Consider the following 27,893-nt stretch of genomic DNA (forward strand, 5'->3'; position numbering starts at 1 on the left):
CACCTCCAATACATCTCCCTTTAACCTTCTCTGCTCTAAGGAGAACAACCCCAGTTTCCCTAATCTCTCCACTTATTGAAGTCTCTCCCTCATCCCTAGTACCATTCTAGTAAATCTCCTATGTGCCCTCGCCAAGGCCTTGATATCCTTTCTAAAGTGTGGTGCCTGGAATTGGACACAATATTCCAGCTGAGGCCTAACCAGTGATTTATAGAGGTTTAGCAAAACCTCCTTACTTTTATACTCTATGCTTCTATTTATAAAACCAAGAATCCAATTTGCTTTTTTAACAGCCTTCTCAACTTGTCCTGCCACCTTTAAGAATTTGTGCACATGAATTCCTATGTCTCTTTGTTCCTGCAACCCCTTTAAAATTGTACCATGTAGTTTTTATTGTAGTACCATTTTCTTTGGGGGTCGGTTAGCTTAATTGGCTAGACAGCTAAAAAGACAGCTAAAAAGACACCAACAGCATGGGTTTAATCCCCGTACTGGCTGTGGTAGTTCATGGAGGCCTGCCTTCTCACCTTGCCCCATGCTTGAGTGGTGTCCCTCAAGCTATACATTACCAACTGTCTCTCTCTAATGGACAGAGATGCCTATGGTCCTTTGGGACAATGGCTAACACAGCAACAACCATTTTGTTTATATTTATTGCTCGTCCCTAGTTTCCTTTGAGCAGGCAGTGACAGTCCTTCTTCTTGACCCACTGCAGTCTTTGTGGTGAAAGTGCTCGCGCAGTGCTGAGAGGTAGGGACTTCTAGTATTTTAATACAGTGATATATGTCCAAGTCAGGATAATGTGTGAATTTGAGGGGAACTTGGAGGTGGGTATGTTCCCATGTGCCTGCTGCTCTTGTGCTTCTAGGTGGTGGAGATCATGGGGTTGGAAGGTGCTATCGAAGAATACAATTACAAACCCTGTATTTAAAGGATGTAGTTCAAAGATATAAAATAAAGGACCTGAAATAAATGTAACGCTGATTTACCAATCAAGAGATCAAATGAAATCTGAGCACATGAAGTGGGCACTAACTGATGGAATTCATTATACAGATATAGTAAATGCTTGCTATAGCTGATGTGGTACTATTGCAAAACTGCTGATTATCAACTGGAAGTTAGTAAATAGCCATTCTGCTAAATATTTCAAGATAGATTTTTGAAATGGTTGAACCATTCCTTCAGCAAAATTATTCTATATTCTGCTGAGGATTAACTTTGTGAAATAATTATGAACAGAAAGTACTTTGGTGTGTCATGAAAACCCTACATGCCAAATGGGAAATATTAATTTCATTGGTTGGAACCTTGCCTTAGACTTTTGCTGGAAATTCTTACAAATAACTTCTTTTAAAAAGCAAATTGGCAGCCAAGATGGCCACTGCAATTTACATTTGAAACACCAAAGGACCAGACTGGCGACAACACGACTGACTCAACCTAGCCAGAACAATGGGGTGCTATCTCATTAAATTACCTGAAATGGCCTTATCAGTATGGTCATCAAGGGCCATTGACACCATTGACTTTGAAAGAGCCAAACCCCACCAAGTGTGACTGGACAGCTTAAGGGGTAAAGCCTTGAATATCAGAGAAGCTACCAGCAGGACTTCATTAAAACACAAAGAGGTTTGGAAATGTCATGTGACTGCTTGTGCAGCTCTGGAGAGACTAAGTTTTATCACTGAGAAAGCAGAAAACAGTAACTGAGAAGCCATCCACAAAGCAGCTCCCTCTCTTTCCAGTAAAGATCCAGAGAAGCCCCGGTTGCAACTGGTAAAGCCTCCAGCCTACAGACCACCACCACCAACAACTAGAGGACAAAGATCAAACCCCCTCTTTGCCTGAGAAGCAAGCCCGCAACTGTGCACGTGGCCCAGCGAGAAACTTTTTTTTAGCCTTTCAAGGGATGTAGGCGTTGCTGGCTAGGACAGCATTTATTGCCCATCCTCCCTAATTGCCCTAGAGAAGATGGTGGTGAGCTGCCTTCTTGAACCGCTGCAGTCCATGTGGGGTAGGTACACCCACAGTGCTGTTAGGAAGGGAGTTCCAGGATTTTGACCCAGCGATAGTGAAGGAACGGCAATATAGTTCTAAGTCAGGATGGTGTGTGGCTTGAAGGGGAACTTGCAGATGGTGGTGTTCCCATGCATCTGCTGTCCTTGTCCTTTTAAGCGTAGAGGTTGTGGATTTGGGAGGTGCTGTCGAAGGAGCCTTGGTGCATTGCTGCAATGCATCTTTTAAATGGTACATACTACTATCACTGTGTGTCGGTGGAGGAGGGGGTGAATGTTTGTAGATGGGGTGCCAATTAAGTGGGCTGCTTTGTCCTGGTTGGTGTTGCTGGAGCTGCACCCATCCAGGCAAGTGGAGTGTATTCCATCACACTCCTGACTTGTGCCTTGTAGATAGTGGACAGGCTCTGGGTCGTCAGGAGGTGAGTTACTCGCCACAGGATTCCTAGCCTCTGCCCTGTTCTTGTAGCCACGGTTTTTATATGGCTACTGAAGTTCAGTTTCTGGTCAATGGTAACTCACAGGATGTTGATAGTGGGGGATTCAGCGATCGTAATGCCATTGAATGTCAAGGGGAGATGGTTAGATCTTTTCTTGTTTGAGATGGACATTGCCCGGCACTTGTGTGGCACGAATGTTATTTTCCACTTACCAACCCAAGCTTGGATATTGTCCAGGTCTTGCCGTATTTCTACACAGACTGCTTCAGTACCTGAGGAGTCGCGATTGGTGCTGAACATTCAGGACTACAATTTCAACTGAGGACTCTGGGACTAATATTCAGTATTTAAATTCCATTTATTCTAAACTCTACTTCAACTACCCAACTCTGTTTTCCCTCTGTAATCTATTTGTGTGTGTGTGTGACTCTTGTGTGAATGAGTGCGTGAATACATAGCCTATTTTTAGTAATTTTAACTGGTTTAGAGTGTTAAGAATAATAAATTTACATTGTTCTTGTTTAAACTCAAGTAAACCTGTCTCATTGGTTCTTTGGCAATTATATTAGAAGAACTTGAGCAAGCGGTCACTCAGGTGGTAAGTTCAATCACTGTGTTAAAAAAGGATAAACCCTATTGCAGTCAAACCAGAGACGGGGCGAAAGGGGAGCCTGTGACCCCTTCCTCATTAGGCCGTAACAGGTGTCTCTACTCAAAACTGTCAATGATCCTTGATTGTATTAGTAATTATTATTACAAGTACATAGTAATGATCTAGTTTTTATTCAGCTGTAGTGAATTTTCTAATTAGATCTGATTATGAAAAATATTTCTCTGTGAACCTTTGATATTTGATTAATGATTATGGAGCTTGTGAAATTGCTGGAAAATTATCACTTATTAGAAAACAAAGGATGAAAAGGGTGCACATAAAGTTAAAGGAGCAATAAAAGAGAAATGAGGAAGAATGTGCAAAAGAAAGACAATAATGACATGTAAGTGACATAGAAAGAATGAAAAGATGTAATAGATGTCCAAAGATGCACCTGTACAGGCTGTGGAAGTTTAAAATGTTGGAGACCAATTTTTTTCTTTGTTGAAACATTTTTGTAAACCATAGATATAGAAAAAAATAATGGTCCAAGAGACACATTGAAAAAAACAGAAGGATTAGGATGGTAAGCAATTTAAGTGGGAAAAAGGTGATATGTTCATGTAACATTCCTCTATTTGCTATTTTAACAGATATAACCCATTTAAAATCAATATAACACATTCATGCCTCCTTTAAAATGACAGCCTAAGGAATGTCATACAAAAACATTAAGCATAGGCCCCTTAATATTGTCAATATCCATTTTTATGAATGAATGGCATAACATTTATCCAGCCTATCATTCTTTAGGTAGAACACAACAACAAATATTTAGAGTCTGCTATCAGTGATAGACTCAAATTTAGGTGAACTCTGTTAAAGCCTAGGGTTAAAGGCTGGAAAGTAACACCAGCAATGATTATTTTACAGTAGTTGTGTACCAATGATATATCAATCTTGACTCATCAACTGTGGAAGATTAAAAAGAGTTTGCAGTTGGTAAGATATCCTAAGAATGAAGCGAAAATATCATCACCTCATTTCCATTTTAAGTGTTTCAGTTTTAGTAATCAAATGGACAAATTAAATTCAGATTACACGAAGAGGTCGCTGGTTGTCAGGTTTCATTATACAGATATTGTAAATGCTGTACACTAAGTGGTGCGAGATTATGTCAAAACATTAAAACCTCCTTCAAGACTGATATATTTGAGTAAACTTTTGATCACCCCTTCTAATCTCTCCCTTCTGACTCTGTGTCCATTTTCCTTACATTAATTTGTGATATGCCTTGGGGTGTTTCTTATGTTAAATCTGCTAGATAAATGCAAATTGTTGTTGATTCATAATGACAGGCATTCGCCATGTGTGGAAGATTAGAATTTGGCAGAACGTTAAAGATATGAGCTCAAATGGCCCAAGGATGTTTTAGATTGGAGAAAAATGTTTGCTGCAACACCCAAAATATATTCCAGATGTTCTGCCAAACTAGGGGCGACAATTTACTGAGTAAATTATTATTGATGCTTTTGTCATGTATGGGAGCAGTGGGCTTATTTTGGCAGGAAATATGGGGTATTTCCACATATCTAGTGCTCTTGTGATGACATGATGACATGCAATCTTTGCGTGCTTATTGTGTTAATTTTCTTCTGATGAGCATTAGATGTGATAATGAAAACTGAACAACATAAGATCCAGAAGAAAACCACTTATGTTCGTATTTTAAGATGATAGGAGCAGAAGTAAAATGATCACCAAAGCCCATTAATTTCTCCATTTAACCACTAATGTTGGTTTCTTACTGGATCTGTGACCTCATTTTACCTAAGTGGTGCTTAAAGGGCAGGCAGTTGTCCGAGTCACTTCCATTGATTTTGAGGATCATGAGCCTGAGAGCTCTGTGCATGCATGTTTGTGACTTTGGCATGTCCTCATGCAAATTTGTCCATCTAGGAGTAACAATCAACTTGATTCACTTTCTAATATAATATAAATTAATATTTCAAGTTGCTTGTGCTTAATTACTTTTTCATTTTTGTTACACAGGAAAGAGAAAGAATAGAGGTAATGAATAATTAAGCAAAATATGGACAGAAAGCAAGAAAAATCCTTAAGCTTGATCATTAATACTTAAAGGGTTGTGTACAAAATCTAGACGGATATTGCAGTGCAGTACTGAGGGCGTGCTGCACTGTTGGCAGTGCCATTTCTCGGGTGAGACATTAAACCAATCTGCCCTCTCAGATTGACGTAAGTGATCCTATGGCAAAATTTGAAGAAGGACAAGAGAGTTCTCCCCGTTGCCTGGCAAATATTTATCCTTTAACCAACAACATGTTGATGAAGGGAATGCAGTGGATGTTGTCTATATGGATTTTAAAAAAGCGTTCGATAAAGTACCACATAAAAGGTTGGTTAACAAAATTGAGACTTGGAATAGGAAGGTCAGTGTCCAATTGGATAAAAAAAATTGGCTTAAGAACAGAAAATGGCGAGTTGTGGTAAATGGTTGTTTTTCAGACTGAAGGATTGCAGACAATGGTTAGCACTAGGACCACTGATTTTTTTGCTATATATAAATGACTTGGATCTTGGAATACAGAGTAGAATGTCAAAGTTTTTATTACAAGGTTAGGTTGGAAAAGATGGGGTTGTTCTCCCTGGAGCAATGGAGATGGAGAGAAGATTTGATAGAGGTGTACAAGATTATGACAGGCTTAGGTAAGTTAGACAAGACAAAACTGTTCCCATTAACTGATGATACAGGGACTAGGGGACATAGATTGAAGGTTTTGGGCAGAGATGCAGGGGGAATGTGAGGAAGAACATTTTTGTGCAGCGAGTGATAATGACCTAGAACTTGCTGCCCACGAGGGTGGTGTAAGCAGAGACAATCAATGATTTCAAAAGGAAATTGAATGGGCACTTGAAAGAAATAAACCCGCAGGGCTATGGGGATCAAGTGGGGGAGTGGGACTGACTAGATTGCTCTGCGGACAGCCAGAATGGACACGATGGGCTGAATGGCCTCCTTCTGTGCTGTGAATGACTCTATGACTCTATCAATAAAAACAGAATATCTGGTCATTATCACATTGCTGGTAGTGGCACCTTGTTGTGTGCAAATTGGCTGCCATGATTCCTACATTACAGCGGTGACTACACTTCAGAAGTACTGCATTGGCTCTGAAGCACTTTGGGACATCCTGAGATTGTGAAAGATGCTATATAAATGCAAGTTTTTTTCAGTAGCAAAATAACCACCAGGAACTCTTTCAGCTGTTCAAGTAATTTCTGGATAAACTATGAGTTTACCTGGGCGTGAAAGTATGTAAAGTACATTGAACGTCACAAATAAAATGACTTAAAGTGGCTTAAAGATACCCGTTAGCAATTGCTCTACAAATAGTAAATGGTTACACTGATGTAAAAACATCTGGAGGCAGCTGAATTTGGGAGTGTTCCCAGGAGTTTGGGATGCTGTCTGAGGTTGTTATCCTACTTTCCTTGGAAGTATTTTTCAGAAAACAGCAATGTGGCTGCCACTCAACATTGAATACTGTAATACCGTAGGGGTATCAAGAATAAGCTTTATATTTTAATGCAAGAATTAATTAAAAGTAATAAGCAAAGTATGGGCTTAAAAGAACTTAGAGCTCACATTCAGATTTGTAAAGAAAATCAGAGTTATTTGAGCCACAAGTCACTGTGTTTTTATTTTTAAAAGTGTTTTTATTTTAATATATCTTGATAAATGAAGAGAGCATATACAAAGACCAAAGACTCTGGGAAGTCATTTCTTAAACATTATAATTTATGCCATTCACCATATAAAAATAACAAACACATTTACTATCAGCTGAGACTATACATTTTTAACAGCATATTCGTAACATTTTGTAATATGTTTAATATTCATCATCTGATTTTATCTGTATTTCAAAGTATACTTTAATTTTTATATTGCAGAAATTAAAAAAAAATCTCCTTAGTTGAAGCAGATTTAAAGGCCACTTCTTCAAAATCACATCTTTACAGATAACTCACCCACAGCCTACTCCTTGGCTAATTCCACTGAAGGATCTATTTTTGGTTTGTCTGAGGAGGAGATGAAGACAAAGAAACATTGGAAGAGAAAGGTAAAAAAACAGCGTCAGTGGTGGATTACCAAAATAAAAAGACGTGCTAACATTAAAACTCCAGATTGTTTTAGTATCTTTATATTTTAATCCGATTTAATGATAATTATATATTATAACACAGGTCACAACAGTTTCAGATGTGGTAAGATATATTACAGATTTGTGATTAAATAATTCTTTTACACAGGGGAAGTTTCATACTTATAATTTATCAACGTGGTCCAGTGGTAACACTTTTGCCTCTGAGTCAAGTTCTGTTCTGGAGTCTTAAAGCATAATCCAGGTTGACACTCAAGTGCAGTACTGAGGGAGTGTTGCACTGTCAGAGGTGCAACTTTTCAGATATGACATTAAACCGAGGTCCCATGTGCCTCTCAGGTGGTCATAAAAGATCCTATGGCGCTATTTTGAAGAAGAGCAGTGGACTTGTCCCTGGAGTCCTGACCAATATTTATCCCTCAGAAACCATCACTAAAACAGATTATTCAGCGTTGCACTTTGTGGGAGCTTGCTGTGCACAAATTAGCTGCTGCATTTCTTACATTACAACAGTGACTACACTTCAAAAGTACTTCATTGGCTCTAAAGTGCTTTCGGGCATCTTGAGACCATGAAAGATGCTTTATAAATGTAAGTTTTTATTTTTCATGGTGCACATTAAGTTCTGTAAGATTGCTGGTTGGCTTATTTTATCAGCCACCTCACTTAACTTATTTAGTTATTGCAGTCAATTGTGCCTGTGATTAAATAACTCAGATCATTCCGCACTACACATCATTTTTAGCTGAGAAGGTCTTGTTCCATTGGTACTCAGTAATTGGCTGCAAGGATACGCATGAGAATGGTGTGAGATTGCTCACCCTGTCATTTTCCTTTCCTCTCTCTGGGGAGGTACCTCCATTCTATGCCTGCATCTACCAAGCTGTCTGAAATTGGTAACTGATCATGGGAGATGGGTAGAGGTTTGGGGTGGGGTGGGGGGATGTTTTCCTCTGTTTGCTATTTGTAGCAAAATTGTAAATGTGCTCATAATTTTCTTGTTTTATGATTCAAGTTTTCCTATAAATAGACAGGGAATCTGTCATGCTCTAAAATGAACAAAGTGCAACTGTAACTCCATGTTATACATCACCCTGGTGTAGCCAGTAACTTTCCTGATGGTTAATACCATGCAATTGTGCTGGAAAATGTAGCAAACCACTTTGAGTAGCATTTGGGAATCCATAACACATTCATAATGTGAAACTTCCAAATTCATTGCATAGTTAATGTGCGTAAAACAAAACTTAAGCTCTTATAAATTTTACAACACTATTATAAAGTGTAATTGTAAGAATACAAATATAGCACAAAATTTAAAATAAACAGGAAAAAAATCTTGAGTTTGCCAAATTCAGGTAGCAAATGCAGACATAAGTAATTGGCTGGGAAACATCCGGTGTTCTCCCTTTTTATTATACTTCTGTCATCTATATTTTCCTCCTCAAATCTCAATAAGCTCATGTTTTTTTCAATTTAAGTCAATCAACTTCTGTCAGCCTTTGTCTGCCACTGACTCTATACGATTTTCAATCAGGAGGAAATAGCTGACATTGGGACTTGACATTCAAGAAATCTGCACTGAAGTAAGCAGCTCTGGTGAGTGTTTTGCACAGTCTCCACATATGAGCAAGCATGCACAAAATGCTAATGAACTTGAGGCTTGTGATGGCTGATATAGGCAGTGCAGGCACTACAGAACATTTAGCAGTAAAGTGTAGTAGGGAAAACAGTGCAATATTTCTGTTGTAGATATGGAATGCATCAAGATGTGGAGTACACCAGGATGTAGAGTACATCTGAATGTAGAGTACACCAGGATGTAGAGAGCACCTCGATATGGAATGTACTAGGATAGGGAGCACACCACGACTGGAGTGCACCATGATGTGCAGTGCAGCAGAATGTGGAATATACGAGAATATGCGGTACACCCTGATGTGCAGTATACCAAGACGTGGAGTGCACCATAATGCAGAAAGAACAAAAGAATTGTATTTATATAGCACCGTTCATGACCTCAGGAAGTTCCAAAGCGCTTTACAGACAATGAAGTACTTTTGAAATGTAAGGTAGGAAACACAGCAGTCAATTTGCACACCAAGCTCCCACAAGCAAAGTGCGAATGACCCGATATTCTGGTTTGGTCATGTTGATTGCAGGATAAATATTGTCTGGGACACTGGGGAGAACTCACCTGCTCCTCTTTGAAATAGTGTCATGGGATTTTTTATATCCACCTGAGAGAGCAACCAGGGCCTTGGTTTAACGTCTCATCCCTCCCAGCGTTGACCTCCATGGTGGGCCGTTGCCGGACCCATATTCCGGCCCCCTCTGCTACAAGCCCGACATCATGGGCTTGGTAAAATCCAGCCTGACATCTCCAACAGTGTAGTGCTTCCTCAGTGTGGAGTTCCAGATGTGGAGTACACGAGGATGTGGCATACTCCTGAATGAGAAGTACACCAGGATGTAGGGCACAGCAGAATATGGAGTATACCAGATAGGGAATACACCAGGATGTGGAATGCATGAAAATGTGAACTACACTTGGATGTGGAATATCCAGGCTGTGGAGCACACCAGGGTTTTCAGTATATCCAGGATGTTGTATGCATCAGGATGTGGAATGTACCAGGATATGGAGTACATCAGGATGTTTCCACTTGTGGGGAAGAGCAAAATTAGAGGCCATCAATATAGGATAGTCACCAAGAAATCAAATAGGGAATTCAGAAGAAACTTCTTTACCCAGAGAATGATGAGAATGTGGAACTCATTACAAGGAGTGGTTGAAGTGAATAGTATAGATGCATTTAAGGGAAGGCTATATAAGCATTTGAGGGAGAATGGAATAGTGAGTAATGCTGACAAAGTCAGATGAGGAAAAATTGAAGAAGGCTTGAGTGGAATATGAATGCCAGTATGGACTGGTTGGGCCAAATGGACTGTTTCTGTGCTGCATATCCTATTTAATCCTATGAAATGCAAGGATGTGAAAAGTAGCAGGATGTGGAGTATACTGGATGTTGAATAGGTCAGTATGTGGACTACACCTGAAAGTGGAGTACAGCAGGATGTGGAGTACACCAGAATGTGGTGTATACCCAAATGTAGACTATACCTGGATGTGGAGTACTTCAGAATGTGGAGTATATTCAAATGTAAACTACACCAGGATGTGGAGTATGCCCAAATGTGGAGTACAGCAGGATGCAAGGCTCCTGAATAAGGAATAGACCTGGATGTGGAGTACCAGGGAGCGGCGTACACCAGGATATGAAGTGCTCCAGGACATGGAATATTCCAGATGTATGGTACACCGGGATGTGGAGTACACTCGGATCTGGGGTTGATGTGGTTGTGGAGTACACCAGATGTGTAGTACACCAGGATGTGGAATACTTCAAATGTGCAGTACACCAGGTTGTGGAGTACACCAGGATGTGATGTGCCAGGATGCAGAATAGACACAGATGTGTAATACACCCAGATATGGAGTACAGTAGGGTGAGACATGCACCAGGATCTGGAGTATACCAAGGATGTGAAGTACACCAGAATGTGGAGTACACTGGGATGTGGAGTATAGCAGGATGTGAGGCTCCAGAATATGGGGTACACCTGGACTGGCTGAAGCTGAACCAGATTTTTCGCAACCTTGGTGTTATATTTGACCCTGAGATGAGCTTCCAACCACATGTCTGCATCATCTCTAAGGCTGCCTATTTCATCTCCATATGACTGCCTGACTTTGCCCCTGCCCCTGCTCATCTGCTGCTGAAACCCTCATTCATGCCTTTGTCATCCCTAGACCCCTAGACTTGACTATTCTAATGCATACCTGACCAGCCTGCCATATTTTCCCCTTTGTAAACTTGAGATCATCCAAAACTCTGGTGCCCATGTCCTAACTCGCACCAAGACACCCAATGCCTAGAGTATAAGAGCAGGAGGCTATTCTTTTCTTTAGCCTCCTTGTCTTGAGAGACAATGGGCAAGCGCCTGGAGGTGGTCAGTGGTTTGTGGAGCAGCACCTGGAGTGGCTATAAAGGCCAATTCTAGAGTGACAGGCTCTTCCACAGGTGCTGCAGAAAAATTTGTTTGTCGGGGCTGTTCCACAGTTGGCTTTCCCCTTGCGCTTCTGTCTTTTTTCCTGCCAACTGCTAAGTCTCTTCGACTCGCCACACTTTTGCCCCGCCTTTATGGCTGCCCGCCAGCTCTGGCGATCGCTGGCAACTGACTGCCACGACTTGTGATCAATGTCACAGGACTTCATGTCGCGTTTGCAGACGTCTTTAAAGCGGAGACATGGACGGCCGGTGGGTCTGATACCCGTGGCGAGCTCGCTGTACAATGTGTCTTTGGGGATCCTGCCATCTTCCATGCGGCTCACATGGCCAAGCCATCTCAAGCGCCGCTGAGTCAGTAGTGTGTATAAGCTGGGGATGTTGGCCGCCTCGAGGACTTCTATGTTGGAGATACGGTCCTGCCACCTGATGCCAAGTATTCTCCGGAGGCAGCGAAGATGGAATGAATTGAGACGTCGCTCTTGGCTGACATACGTTGTCCAGGTCTCGCTGCTATAGAGCAAGGTGCTGAGGACACAGGCTTGATACACTCGGACTTTTGTGTTCTAGAACAGTGTAAAACACTAGAGAGCCCACAGCTATAGTACTGCTTACACTTCTGGTCACTGCATTACAGGAAGGAGGTGATCACAGATTTACGAGGATGTTGCCAAGAATGGAAAATTATAGCTATGAGGGAAGATTAGATAGGCTAGGTTATTTTCTTTGGACCAGAGGAGACTGAGAGGAGATTTAATTGAGGTGTATAAAATTATGACAAGCCCAGATAGAGTGGCTAGGAAGGACCTATTTTCATTAGCAGAGTGCTCAATAACGAGGGGCCATAGACTTAAAATAATTGGTGGAAGGATTAGAGGGAGTTGAGTAATTTTTTCACCCAGTGGGTGGTGGGTGTCTGGAACTCATTGCCTGAGATAGCAGAAACAGAAAACCTCATGACATTTAGAAAACACTTGGATATGCACTTGAGGTGCCGTATCCTACAGGGCTACGGACCAAGAGCTGGAAGATGGGATTAGACTGTATAGCTGTTTTTTGGTGGCGTGGACATTATGATCATAAGATCGTAAGAAATAGGAGCAGGAGTAGGCCATTCAGCCCCTCAAGCTTGCTCCACCATTCAATAAGATCATGGCTGATTTGATTGTGGCCTTAACTCCACTTTCTTGCCTGCCACCCATATCCCTTGACTTCATTGTAGATCAATAACCTGTCTAACTCAACCTTGAATATATTCAATGACCCAGCCTCCACTGTTGTCTGGAGAAGACAATTCCAAACACTAACGGCCCTCCAAGAGAAAAATTTCCTCCTTAGCTCCATCTTAAATAGGAGAACCCTTATTTTGAAACAGGGCCCCCTAGTTCCCCATGAGGGAAGACATTGTCTTAACATCTACCCTCAGAATCTTATATGTTTCAATAAGATCACCTCTCATTCTTCTAAAATCCAATGAGTATAGGCCCAACCTGCTCAACCTTTCCTCATAAGACAACATCTTCATCCCAGGAATCAGCCGAGTGAACCTTCTCTGAACTGCTTCCAATGCAAATATATCCCTCCTTAAGTAAGGAGACCAAAACTGTACACAGTACTCTAGGTATGGTCTCACCACTGCCCTGTACAGTTGAAGCAAAACTTCCCTACTTTTATACTTCATCCCCCTTGCAATAAATGCCAAAATTCCATTTGCCTTCCTAATTACCTGCTGTACCTGCATGCTAACATTTTGTGATTCATATAGAAGGACCTCCAGATCCCTCTGTACTGCAGCATTCTGCACTCTCTCTCTCCATTTAAATAATATTCTGCTTTTCCATTCTTCTTGCCAAAGTGGACAACCTCACATTTCGTATTCTATCTGCCAAATTTTTGCCCACTCACTTTACCTATCTATATCTCCTTTGAGACACTTTGTGTCCTCCTCGCAACTTGCTTTCCTGCCTATCTTCGTATTGTCAGCAAATTTGGCTACAATACACTCTGTCCTTTATCCAAGTTATTAATATAGATTGTAAATAGTTGAGACCCAGCACTGACCCCTGAAAATGCCCCATTTATCCCTGACTCTCTGCTTTCAGTTAGTTAGCCAATCCTCTAACCATACTAATATATTACACCCAACACCATGAGCTCTTATCTTTTATCTAACTGGAAGAGTCAGTAATTAGGAAGGCAAATGGAATTTTGGCATTTATTGCAAGGGGGATGGAGTTTAAAAGTAGTGAAGTTTTGCTACAACTGTACAGGGCAGTGGTGAGACCATACCTGGAGTGTTGTGTACAGTTTTGGTCTCCTTACTCAAGGAGGGATATACTTACCTTTTATGTGGCACCTTATCAAATGCTTTTTGGAAATCCAAATACATTATATTTATTGGTTTCTCTTTATCCACCCTGCTTGATACATCCTCAAAGAACAAGAATAAATTTGTCAAACACAATTTCCCTGTTGTAAAACCATGTTGACTCTGCCTGATTGCATTATAATTTTCTAAATAAAAACAGAAAGTGCTGGAAATACTCAACAGGTCTTGCCGCATCTGCGGAAGGAGAAATAGAGTTAACTTTTCAGGTCAATGCCCTTTCATCAGAACTGGCAAAGTTTAGAAATGTAATAGGTTTTGAGCAAGTGAAAGGGGGGAGGGGGAAGAAGAACAAAAGGGAAGGTCTGTGATAGGGTGGAGGGCAGGAGAGATTAAATTACAACGATGTTGTGGAATAAAAGGCAAAGGGAGTACTAATAGTTGTAGTAAAAGACAAAGCATTTGTCCAGAGAGGGTGTTAATGACAGAATAATGAACAGCTCTGTCTGACAGCAAAAACATGAAAAACAAATTTAAGATCAAAAATCAAAATGGTGGTCATGGTCTGAAATTGTTGTACTCAATGTTGAGTCCAGAGGGTTGTAAATTACCATGTGCTACTTGCTCTGTGGCATTGGTTCCGATGATTCTATGGACCATCACATTGAGGGCATTGTGGGGATTCAGACATGCTAGTTCTCTGCCAGTCCTGTGGGTTTCCCACCTGTTGGGCTGGATTTTATGCCGTCTCGGCCAGCTGGAGATCCCTAGCACGATTCTACGGCGCCAGGCCAATTAACAGCCCAGCGCCGGGATCCCTGTCCCTTTAAAGATGGGGATCCTGCCTCCAAGAGGTGCCAGCCTATCACAGGGCCGGCAGCTCAGCATTATTGGCAGCACAACCGGGAGCAGTAGCCACTGCCAGTACTAGACCCAGCGCTAGAGTCTGAATCCAAAGTGAATGAGGCGGGGTTGCCAGGGCCAGTCCGGCAGGTCCCAGCGAGGTGGTTCAGGGAGGTGCATGTTTTCCCAGAGGGGGCCCTCCATGGGCCACAGATTGTCCATGGAGGAGGCCCCCCGAAGCCTGCAGGGAGGTTGCCTCGTTTTACTGGGCGACCTCCCTACATGGCGGAGGCTCCCCCTGCTGCTGGTTAAATCCCAGCGGCAGCAGGGAGGGAGCCCTTAAGTGGCCGTTAATAGGTCACTTAAGGACCTCAGTTGGCCTCTAGATGGGAAGGCTGTCTTTGGCCTATCCCGGCCCCGACAAAATACCATTGCAATGGTGAGGCAATGGGCCCTCCACCCCTTGCCTCCCATCAGAATTCTATGGGCCCCTTTGCCTCTGAGCCCATCTCGGGGGCCCCATAAAATTCAGTCCATTGTGTGCCATCTTGTCCTGCAAGAGAGAGGGCAGAATGTCAGTGGCTGTATGTTAGTGTGCTTTGGTGATATGCCTGTCTTAGCTGAATAGTTGTAGGGTTGCACAGGCGTGTAGAGGCCTGTGTTTGCTGGCATGATTGGACCTTGTGTGAGGGTGAGGTGTAGTGTAAGGATATTAATGGTGAGTCCTGAGTGGCAGCGTGTGTTGCTAGGTGAGTGATGGTTGTGTGGTGCATTGAACAATGTGAGAGGTGGGTGGTGTGATGGGTAAGAGATGTGATGTGCTGATGTATTTACTCAACCTTGACCACTTGAGTGAGGTCATTAAACATCTTTCGGCTTCTCTGCCTTGTCCTGGGTGTGACACTCTGGGCATTAACTGCTCTTACCACTTGCTCCCAATCCCTTCTGAGGCTTATTTGTGAAGGCTTCCTGGGCTTCCTGCGCAGCCCCACCCCCGGCAGACACATGGCTTATTTCTTGGCCTGCTCCTCTCTGACCAGTGCCTTCAGGGCAGCATCACCGAAATGGGGAGCTCTTTATCTGGCGTGGTGTAACATTCCCCTTGTCTCTCAGTGCTCCAAAGACAAGGTGGCAGATGAAGTATTATGTGGGAAAGCGTGAAATTATTTACTTTAGTAGTAAGAACAGAAAAGCAGAATATTTTTAAAAGGTGTGAAACTTCTAAATGTTGATGTCCAGAGAGACTTGAGTGTAAGTGGAGAGAGACAAAAGAATGCTGTGGGGTACAGAGGGATCTGGGTGTCCTTGTACATGAATCACAAAACATGCAGGTACAGCAAGTAATTAGAAAGGCAAATGGAATGTTTGCCTTTATTGCAAGGGGGATGAAGTATAAAAGTAGGGAAGTTTTGCAACAACTGTACTGGGCATTGGTGAGACCACACCTAGAGTACTACGTGCAGTTTTAGTTTTATTTCAGAAGGGATATACTTGCATTGGAAGCAGTTCAGAGAAGGTTCACCAGATTGCTTCCAGGAATGAAGGGTTGTCTTATGAGGAAAGGCTGAGGAGGTCGGGCCTATACTTATCGGAGTTTAGAAGAATGAGGGGTGATCTTATTGAAGCATATAAGATTCTGAGGGGGCTTGACAGAGTAGATGCTGAGAGGAAATTTCTCTCATGGGGGAATCTAGAACTAGGGGGCACAGTTTCAGAATAAAGGGGCCTCCCATTTAAGATGGAAATGAGGAGGAAATTTCTTCTCTCAGAGGGTTGTTAATCTTTGGAATTGTCTACCCCATAGAACATTGGAGGCTGGATCATTGAATATATTTGAAGTTGAGTTAGACAGATTTTTAATCTACAAGGGAGTCAAGGGTTATGGGTGGCAGGCAGGAAAGTGGAGTTAAGGCCACAATCAGATCAGCTATGATCTTATTGAATGGTGGAGCAGACTTGAGGGGCTGAATGGCCTACTTCTGCTCCTATTTCTTTTGTTATTATGTTCTTATGTACTTGTACAAGGAACACAGAAAGTTAGCATTAAAGTGCAGCAAGCAATGAGGAAGATAAATGGCATGTTGAACTTTATTGCAAGGGATTGGAGTACAAAAATAAGGAAGTCTTGCTACAATTGTACAAGGCTTTGATGAGACCCCACCTGGAGTACTGTGTGCAGTTTTGATCTCCATATTTAAAGAAGGTTTACTTGCATTGGAGGCAGTACAGCAAAGGTTCATTAGATTGGTTCCTGGGATGAGAGGTTTATTCTATGATGAGAGGCTAAGTAAATTGGTCCTATATGGTCTGGAGTTTAGAAGAATGAGAGGTGATCTCATTGAAACATACAAGATTCTGAAGGGGCTTGAGATGGTAGACACTGAGAGGTTGTTTCCCTAGATGGGGAATCTAAAACATGCGGGCACAGTCACAGGAAGAGGGATCGATCAATTAGGAATAAAATGAGGAGAAACTTTTTCACTCAAAGGGTTGTGAATCTTTGCAATTATCTACCCCAGAGGGTTGTGGCTGCTCCATTGTTGAGTATATTTAAAGCTGAGATAGACCGATTTTTGGTCTCTCAGGAAATCAAGGGATATGGGGAGTGGGCAGGAAAGTGGAGTTGAGGCAGAAGATCAGCCATGATTGCATTGAATGGCGGAGCAGGTTCAAGGGGCCATTTGGTCTACTCCTGCTCCTAAATTCTTATGTTCTTGTATTCAAAGTGACTTTTTAGCAGCCTCCAGTACATTGCAGCAACTTCCTTTTTATAAGGACTGTGTCTTTGAAAAGGGAAGGCTGCCTGGAACATGTGGATTCTTCAGCCCCCTGTGGTGTGTAGAGGCCGCTGGCAGCACAACAGAGACCAGTTCAGCATGGGAAATACTCAGGGCCATGCTACAATCAGGAGATGAATTGGGTACATGAATTTCACGCACTACCCACCTCATTTCGAACCGGCGTGGACTGGTCACAAATTGTGACCCACATCTCAACCCCCGCACTCAAAAACTGGGCTAACCAATTTCTCACCCAATATGATTAGGCAGAGTCAACATGGCTTTATGAAAAGGAAATCGTGTTTGACAAATCTATTGGAATTTTTTGAGGAGCTAACGGGCAGGGTAGGTACAGGGGAATTAGCAGATGTAGTGTATTTGGATTTGCAAAAGGCATTCAATAAGGTGCCACACGAAAGATTGTTGCACAAGGTATCAGCTCATGAGTTTGCGGTAATATATTAACTCGGAGAGAGGATTGGTTAAAGAACAACAAACAGAGAGTAGGAATAAACGGGTCATTTTTGGGTTGGGAGGCTGTTACTAGTGGGGTATAGTGCAAGGTTCAGTGCTGGGGCCTCAGCTATTTACAATCTATATTAATAACTTAAATGAAGGGACTGAGTGTGTTGTATCCAAGTTTGCTGACAATACAAAGCTAGGTAGGAAAGTAAGCTATAAGGAAGATGCAAAGGGCAGAATTTTAACTACCAAGGGGAGGCGGGTTGGGGTGCAGGTGGAGTGGGGTCGTGGTGGGTGGGGGGCAGTTAAAGCCCTGAAAAGTGGTATTGGGTTGGGAACCTGCCATGATCCCCCTCCCTTCCAGACATACCCTGGGTGGGTTTGCAGATGAGCAGGGAAACCAGTGGAGCTGTTGGGTAAGTAATTAAAATATTCAAAGAGGCAATTAACCATGGATTTAATTCAGCATTCTGGCTTTAACAGCCAGCGCACTGGTTTCCTAAGCTGTGCAGAACTCGCCAGGGTCAACCAGGTGCGAACACAGGGAGGAGTGATTCTTCAGTGAAACTGAGAGTCTGGGAAGCCTTCAAACAGTGAAACTGATAGTGGCAGCCATGCCTAGGTGAGAGGCGGCTGTTCACAGCACATCTGAGAGTGTGCTGTTATTGCTTGACAGATGATTGCCAACTTCTTGGAAGTTAGTTCACCTGTCTTGGACTTCAATCACCTTGATCTGCACTTCCCTGCTGTCAGCCTTCACCATGAGAGCAGCTTATCCAGCTCTACCTCGTACCTCTGATGAGGAACAAGAGGAGCAGCACCAGTAAAGCTGACAGTGGCATTAGCTGCCTTCTCCTTAGCCACATGACACTCCACAGGACAAAAGGGTTGGACATAGAGATCCAGCTTGAAGGAGGCAAGATCCCCAACACAGGGTCTGATGGCAACTATCTGTCTTGGGAGACGATGGACTGTGCCTGGGGTGTATGTCACTTTTGGACTGAACATCATCTGTTGTGGCTGGTGTACTTCTGTATTTAGCACTCTGTCCTGTCAGGAGGTGCCCAATATCTATCTAAGGCAGTGGAGTTGGAAGCTGTTCGACCACTTTTCTTGGCTTGCATAAGTTGTCCATGCTTCGCTACTGTAAAGGAGGGTGCTAAGAGCACAAGCCTGGTACTCGCAGAGCTTTGTATTTTCAGTTAGTTTGCTGTTGGTTCACATTCACCTCCTCAACATTTACATGACAGCTGCAGCCTTGGCAATCCTGGTGCTGATTTCAGCATCAAATAACAGGTTGCTGGTGATTTTTGTTCCAAGGTATGTGAAGCTGTCGACGACCTCCAATCGAGGTCAGTAGGAGAGCATTTAGGAGACAGTGATCATTGTATCATAAGTTTTAGGCCAACTATGGAAAAGGAAAAAGAACAATCCAGAGCAAGAATAATGAACTGGGGGAAAGCCAACTTCAATGGGCTAAGAATGGAGCTGCGGCAAATAAATTGGAGTCAAAAGTTGGCAGGACAAACAGTAGCTGAACAATGGGCTACCTTCAAAGGAGAGATAGTTCGGGCACAGTCAAGGTATATTCCGTCAAAGAGGAAAGGTAGGGCAAACAAATCCAGAGCTCGTGGATGACAAAAGAGGTAGAGATTAAGGTAAAGAAGAAAAAGTGCCCTTATGACAGATGCCAGGTAGAAAATACTATTGAGAACCAGGCTGAATATAGAAGGTCCAGCGGGGAAGTGAAAAAGTAAATAAAAGAAGCAAAGAGAGAGCATGAAAAGAGACTGGCAGCTAGAATTAAAGGAAATCCCTAAGTTTTCTATAGACATATAAGTAGTTAAAGGATGGTAAAAGGAGGAGTGGAGCTGATTAGGGACCATAAAGAGGATTTACACATGGAGGCAGAGGGCATAGCTGAGATATTAAATGAATACTTTGCACCTGTCTTTACCAAGGAAGAAGATGCAAGCCAGGCAATAGTGAAAGAGGAGGGAATTCAGACACTAGAGGGGTTTAAAACTGATAAAAAGGATGTATTAGATAGGCTGTCTGTACTAAAAGTGGATAAGGCACCAGGACCGGATGAGATGCATCCAAGGATACTGAGGGAAATGAGGGTAGAAATCGCAGAGGTACTGGCCATAATTTTTCAGTCTTCTTTAGACTCAGGGGTGGTGCGAGAGGACTGGAGAATTGCAAATGTTACACCCTTGTTCAAAAAAGGGTGTAAAGATAAGCCCAGCAACAACAGGCCAGTCAGTTTAACTTTGGTAGCGGGAAACTTCTAGAAAAAATAATTTGTAACAAAATTAATAGTCACATGGACAAATGCAGGTTAATTGAGGAAAGCCAGCATGGATTTCTTAAGGGAAAATTATGTTTAACTAACTTGCTGGAGTTTTTTGATTTTTTTTGTGTCATCCTGTTCCCTGTAAGGACTCCATCCCATTCTCCCAGTTTCTCCATCTCGGAAGCATCTGTTTTGATGATGCAACCTTCCACCACAGTGCTTCTGACTTGTCTGCCTTTATCCTCAACCGTGGACTCCCCCCCACTGTGATTGACACGGCCCTCAACCGTGCCCAACCTATTTCCCGCACTTCTCCCCTCCCTCCCAGAAATGCAACAGGGTTCCCTTGTCCTCACTTTCCACCCCACCAGCCTCCACATCCAAAGGATCATCCTTCATCATTTCTGCCACCTCCAGCGTGATGCCACCACCAAACACATCATCCCTTCCCCTCCCCTGTCAGCATTCTGAAGGGATTGTCCCCTCCGCACCACCTTGGTCCACTCCTCCATCACCTCCGAAACCTCGTCCCCTTCCCATGGCACCTTCCCTTGCAATTGCAGGAGGTGTAGTACTTGCCCTTTTACCTCCTCTCTCCTCACCATCCAAGGCCCCAAACACTCCTTCCAGGTGAAGCAGCAATTTACTTATATTTCCTTCAATTTAGTATACTGTATTCGCTGCTCACAATGCGGCTGCTTCTATACTGGGGAGACCAAATGCAGATTGGGTGACTGCATTGTGGAACACCTCCGCTCAGTCCAAAAGCATGACCCCGAGCTTCCAGTTGCTTGCCATTTCAACAACCCCCGCCCTGCTCTCATGCCCACATGTCTGTCTTTGGCCTGCTCCAGTGTTCCAGTGAACATTGACGCAAGCTCGGGTTCAACTGAAGCATTCAAAAGGGAATTAGATAATTATATGAAAAGGAAGAATGTGTTTGGTGGTGGCATCACGCTGGAGGTGGCAGAAATGGCAGAGGATGATCCTTTGAATACAGAGGTTGGTACGGTGGAAGGTGAGGACAAGGGGAACCCTATTGTGGTTCTGGGAGGGAGGGGAAGGGGTGAGAGCAGAAGTGCATGAACTGGGGCAGAAACGGTCAAGGGTCCTTTCAACCACGGTGGGAGCAGGGGAGGGATTCCTCAGTTGAGGAAAAAAGACATATCAGAAGCGCTGGTATGGAAGGGTGCATCATTAGAAAAGATGCAGTGGAGATGGAGAAACTGGGAGAATGGAATGGAGTCCTTACAGATATCTGAAACAGATATGTTGGATAGCACAATGCAGTAGTTTTTTGATCCTACCTAGATGAACTGATAAAATGCCACCTGAGAGAAAACATAGAACAATGTGACAGATTTTCAACTTGCCATCCGGGCATAAAACTGGCATGGTGGATAGACCATCTTTCTCTAATACAAGGGCCAACCTGCAATGCTGGAGTTAGACCAGGGCAGCAAATTGGAAATTTACCCCTGTGTATATTTCAATAACAGTGATAAAATCTGGAAAACTGGAATTCCTAAAAATATTAATCAATCCATGTATCCCCAATCTTGCCAGAATGAAAGCGGATTTTGGATTGATATTGCACCTTTCATGTCTTCTGGTTGTCCTGAAGTGCTTCACAGTCAATGTATTGGATTTGAATACATCACCTAGGCTGATACTTCAGTGCTGTACTGAGGGAGTGCTGTGTTGTCAGAGGTGCCATCTTTCAGATAAGACATTAAACTGAGGTCCCACCTGCCCTCTCAGTTGGACATAAAAAAAATCTCATGGTACAATTTCAATGAAGAGCAGAGGTCTTCTCTGGAGAGAAGGCAGGGGAATGGAACTGAGGGAATTGCTCTTTCAGAGGGCCAGTGCAGACACAATGGGCCAAATGGCTTCCTTCTGCACTGTAACGATTCTGTGATTCTGTGGAGGTGAGGTCAAGGATCACCCATGGCCTTAGTACAGGATCGAGGGGCCATATGGCCTATTCCTGCTCCTATTTCTTATCTTATGAGTACAACAAAATGGGAAGGACACCGGAATGTGGAAAATGCCCAGATGTAGTGCAATTCCGTATGCCGAGCACAATAGGATGCGGAGTACACCAGATGGGGAATATATCAGGATTTAGAATGCACCAGGGCATGGCGCACACTAAGAGAGGCGAATACCCAGCTGTAGAATGCACCTGGAGATGGAATACACCAGGATATGGAGTACACCAGAACGTGCAGCATACTAGAATGTGGAATATGATGATGGGGAGCAAATTCATTGTTGTTTTTGCCTACAAAACAGCTTCAAAACTAGTAAAAGAAATGAAAGAAATTGCATTTATAAACCCCTTTCATGACCTCAGCATGTCCTAAAGTGCATTGCAGCTAATGAAATACTTTTGCAGTGGATTCTTTGTTGTAATGAAGGAAACACAGCCACCAATATGCACACAGCAAGATCCCACAAATAGCTGTGGGATATTGATCAAATAATCAGTTTTTTGTTGACATTGATGTTGGTTGAGAGGTAAATATTGGCCCAAGACACTTGGGAGAAGACCCCTGCTCTTCTTTGAAATAGTGAGATTATTTTTTTATTTTCCACCAGACCAACCCAGCAGCAAAGAGCATCAGGGATAGAGATGCCCAAAAAGGTAAATTTGACATTTTAAAAAATTTTCCTTGTGGTTTCAGGAGTGCTTATGCCTCCTTATGCTATGATCCCCTCTGTGACCAGGGATGTTTCTAAGAATATAGGATATATGTTACATCGGATGTACAGCACAGAAACAGGCCATTCAGCCCAACCAGTCCATGCTGGCATTTATGCTCCAATCGAGCCTCCTCCCATCCTTCCTCATCTAAATCTATCTTTGTAACCATCTGTTTCCTTCTCCCTCATATGCCTGTCCAGCTTCCCCTTAAATGTATCTATACTATTTGCTTCAATCACTCCCTATGAAAGGTGAAAAGGAGTTATATGAATGCAAGATCTTTTATTTGCAAGAATCCACCTCCTTTTGTTGACTTGTCTTAACCAACTTTGATTTATTCTAGTGGTCTCCAGCTTTTGATCTGGGCTCAGATTCAGTTCCCTGACCACTTATCTGTGGTTACAACATCAGGATGGGATATCTGGTTGACCACTAAGTAGTTGTCAGGCAGTAGTCTTGCAAACCAGCCTCCTCAGAGTTTTCTCTTGCTGAATTCCCTGCTACAAGTGCAGTCTTCTATACACGATCATTTTCCATAATTTGAATACATACTTTGGGAAAATGTTACATATATATAGGCTCTCTACTTTTTATGTTAACTCAGAACCAATTGAAAAATGTTGAAATTTGCGTCTGAACCATAACACCAACAAAATGCTGCATTCGTGCCCACCATTTGCACTAGCTCTTTCTTTGAAAGGACAACAGGGTGAAGCTTCAGATCATACATCCCCAACCTTTGGCACTGGCATGGCTATCTGGCATGGCGTGTGGTTAATTCCCTTCTTCTGTGCAGCCCCTAATTATCTAAGACAGACATATTCTAATACTAATCTTTGAAACTGTGCCAAGATTTAACCTGATTTTGCTCTGATAGAACATTTTGAATGAAATAATAAAGGAAAGCAGTAATATAATCCAGATTTTGGAACAAAATGACAAAAAAAACTACAAAACTCACAAAAAGTCCACTGAAAATGGAAAACATTTCATAACCAAATAGTGGCACAAATTACATACATCTATAAAATGTTAAAATTATGAGATAATAAATGAATGAAATGCTATATATTGTAAATTGTGGTGAACCTTTATGTTATTTCTTACTCACATCTCAAGCAGGTATGAGTCAATTATAATTCATTTCTAGATTATAAATATTGAGACACACAGTTAATATGACATATCCAACTTTGAATTTAACAGAAGAAAGGTCTTTTTTCTCAAATTTAGAATATGCAGTAATGTCCCATTGTATTAATATAGGTGGACATGATAATCAATAATTTGGAATACTATTTATACCCCTATTGTACCCATTTATAATAGCACTGAAAAAAAACTTCACAACATCACTGGAAAGCTGCTTGCACATACGAAGGCTACACCTTCTGACCAACAACTACAAAACGCAAACAAAAACAAGAAATGCTGGAATCACTCAGCAGGTCTGGCAGCATCTGTGGAAAGAGAAGCAGAGTTAACGTTTCGGGTCAGTGACCCTTACAAAACGTATATCTCCTTATAAAACTTGAGATTGCACTGCGTGTGCGCCATTTCTTTTAGAAGCATCATTCAATGTGATCTCAAAAGTGGGCCTACAAAACAGGCTTTGTTGGGGCTGAGAGAAGAGGCGCTTTAAGGTGGGAAAGCAACCTAATATGTCTTGTTTTTTGCTTTGTGTTAATGGTTGATATTGACACGTTATGATTGTGTGCATGAACTAGTGTGTGGCGGGGAGGCCTCACTGAGCGTCTGAAAGGTTTTAAAGAAGATTCATATGAGCTTTTCCCATATTTGAAACTTTTTCTATGAAGAGCCCAAACATTGATAGGACATTCTTACAATTCTACAGCCAATAAGCCCACTTAGTTCATATTCCTGCAAATGTTAATTCTGTACTGTTCATTCACTATAGCCCAAAAATTATATTTCATTGCCTTACAAGGCATAGGTTTTTCTTGAATTCTCTGCCCCACTAGTCTCTGGATGCTGGGACAATTGAAGAATTCAAGACTGAAATCAATAGGTATTTATTAGGTAGGGGTATCAAGGGTCATGGAAAAAAAATTGAGTTTAGGTACAGAGCAGCCATTAGTCATGATGTGATTGAATAATGGAGCAGGCTCAAGGGGCTGTATAGCCTATCCTTGCATGATAAGATTTTCCCTGCAGGCTTCAGGACCCTGCCGACAGGCTCAAATGGGGGTCAGAGGTCCGCACTGTGTAAGGAAATAGTCAATCACCTGTGATTTTCCCTAAATTGGCCAATAAAAGGCCAGAGGGCGGGCTTACCGTTCAATTCAGGACAGCAGGTAGGTTCTCGAAGCTGGAGCTTGGAAGCAGCAGCAACAACATGCCCTTACGATTAATGAGGGAGAGGGCACCCCAAGATGGAGGCGCCCTCTCTCCAACTTATTAAAATAAAAAAAAGACCTTTGCTGCCGAGCCACCATTATTGGGGTTGAGTCTCTGCACAGGGTGGCCTGCAGCTGAACCCAGGCAGGGAGGGCCTCTAAGCCTGCCTGGAGCACTGACCCCTCCCCCAAGATCTGCAGCTGGGAGGCCGCCTCCAGGCAGCTGCCCTGTTGCCTGCCACTTGCGAGAACCTGGAGGCTGACTGGAAAATCCCAGTCGGCCTCTGACACTAGGTCTCAGTATTTCAATCGGCCCTTAATTAGTTTCATCGGCTACCCGCCATTTTTGGACGGATAGCCCTGCTGTCGCCCTCATCCGGCCTCCGGGAAAATGGCCCAGGGACAGAATGGAGCAGGGGAACCGGCACACCAGCCAGTGGTGTGAAATACCGCACTTGCCCAACTCCGTGCCTGCTCCTATTGCGTTAAAAATTCAGCCCTATGTTTTTATTATCTTAGGTATATCTTGAATATTTTAAAATTCTGTAAATAAAACCGATCAGACTATAGTAGTTCCTTTGAATATGTTTATTTGAAAAGGAGAGTGCAATTTCTTGAAAACGCTCCCAAATATTTTAGCTATCTGACACATAGGTCATTAAAATAAATTGGCATTTCTTTCACTGGACCTTTAGGAATGCCTATCTGCAAACACTAAGCTACAGTACTTCAATTAGTATTAAATCACTACCTTTATTGTGGATGACTGGGGCTCTGTCACATCTGAAGATATGAGTCATAATCAGAAAATTAGTTTAATCATACAAGTTAACAATAGTAAACATCACAAATGATGGAGAAAAAAGCAGAGTTAGCATTTCATCAGAACTGAGTATTGCCAGTATTTTCTGTTGTTGTTTCAGATTTCCAGCATCCGCAGTATTTTGCTTTTGTATCACAAGTTTTAGGTTTGTTATGAGAGAACGTGTGTGAAATAATCATTGGTACTCCCAAAGCAAACAATTTCTGTTTCATTTTCTGGGACTTCTCACTACCAATTACTGGTGTTGTCCTGTGCCACTGTATCATTTATCAGTTTTTATTTTGTTATTTTAGATTTAAGACAGATCTATTTGCGAGGCTTTAGTTATGAAGAGACACTGGAAAAAAATGTCTTTTTTCAACAGAAAGTAAGACATGCATTTATATAGCGTCTTTCATTACCTCAGGATGCCCCAAAGCACTTTACAGGCAATGAAGTACTTTTGAAGTGTAGTTGTTCCTGCTGTAATGTAGGAAACATGGCAGCCAATTTGCATACAGCAAGGTTCGATAAACAACAATGTGATAATGACCAGATAATCTGTTCTCATGATGTTGGTTGAGGAATAAATCTTGGCCAGGACACTAGGGCGAACCCCCCCCCCCCCCCCCGCTCTTCTTCTGTGTCATGGGATCTTCTACGTCCACCTTCTCTTACATTCAACATTGAAGGTTTGAGGATCTCTGATATAAGTACTTAAGATTCTGGAGAGTTGGTAACTAGAGGGCTTAAATTTAAGATCATCACAGAAAGAATGAAGGGAGGGGATAGGAGTTTTTTATGTGGAGGACAGTTAGGACATGGAATGCTATTACCAGAAGCAATGGTAGCTTAACATAGCTTTTAAAAAGGAAATGGATGAAGAAAAATATAAAAGGTTCTGAGAGCCAGTAGAGGGAAGGTAGACTATTGGTCTCATTTCGTGCTGTAAGATTCTGTTGTTCTTTGATTCTATTTAGATGTTAATAAACTATTTCTGGCAGATTTCTTTAATCCATTTGAAAAGTTCCTCAATGTTACAAAAACTGAGTTTACTTCATGCTTCCATGGAAATGGAACCTCGGATTGTTAAAATATCTTGTTCTTTTACATTTTCTGGTACAAAGTAACTGCAGTGTCACAGAATTCATGACTGGCCTCACAGGATGTTTAACATAACCTGTGTGTGGGTAAAGTTGGGGAGGGGAAATTCCTTCCATCTTGAGTTTAGTCATTGCTTTCTGCAGAGTCAGTGGGACTTACATCTTACTAGAAAGGAAATTGGCAACTTTTCTGATCACAGAGCCACAAGATCAAGTAGACAGATTATACATTAAGGTTAATTAAAACAAAATATAAGTCTATAACATTTTTACAATTGACTTTCAGAGCTCCCTAATTGTCTGAACTATGTTGAAGGGACACACACTAAACCCACAAGATCCCTGCAGACCTTTTTGTCTGAGTAAGTTCTACACTTTCCAATTAATGGTTTGATTGCTTCATATTGATCCAATTCACACATCTGGTAAAAATAAATAACTATATTAAGTTTGATCCATATATATCTTGTGCTTTAGGAGGAATCGCTGATTTTGCTTACTTGGTTGGGATGTTTGCAGAGGGAGTTCAACAAAGTTGGCTCAACTGATCAAAACTGCACAGTGCAGCAATGTTAATTTTCTGTCCAGTACTCTTTTTATCTCACAGGTGGGATGGGAATAGCACAGAGAAGTACTGAGTATTTCCACAGGATTTCTAACCTCTTATTTATTTTACCAAATACTAAATGAATGCATACTGTCACGCTAGTCCCCCACCTGCCAAGAATGAGGCACATTAATTTTGTCATGAACATTGATTTTAAACTGTTACTGGAGTGAAGAAAGGACTTGTTAAACAGATCAGCCATGGCTGGAAAAGACATTTGCAAATTAACAGATGGTGATTGGAAGGACAATGGACCATTCCCTGACACATTCAACCCACAATGGACCTTGATCACCAGGT

The 27,893-nt window shown here is 42.2% G+C and overlaps 1 long non-coding RNA gene across 1 annotated transcript in view; it reads right to left on the reverse strand.

The window, feature by feature from the left end:
• LOC137374364 (uncharacterized) overlaps nucleotides 1–25,406 on the reverse strand; it is a 51,082-nt gene extending 25,676 nt beyond the window's left edge. Inside the window, exons 1-2 of the long non-coding RNA XR_010975808.1 lie at nucleotides 25,020–25,406; nucleotides 7,104–7,154 (exon numbers count right to left, since the gene is read on the reverse strand). This is a non-coding gene — a long non-coding RNA (uncharacterized lncRNA). The remainder of the gene's footprint in view (nucleotides 1–7,103; nucleotides 7,155–25,019) is intronic.
• Nucleotides 25,407–27,893: the final 2,487 nt, after the last annotated feature.

This window comes from Heterodontus francisci, chromosome 10, assembly GCF_036365525.1.
Source record: "Heterodontus francisci isolate sHetFra1 chromosome 10, sHetFra1.hap1, whole genome shotgun sequence".
Lineage (NCBI taxonomy): Eukaryota > Metazoa > Chordata > Chondrichthyes > Heterodontiformes > Heterodontidae > Heterodontus > Heterodontus francisci.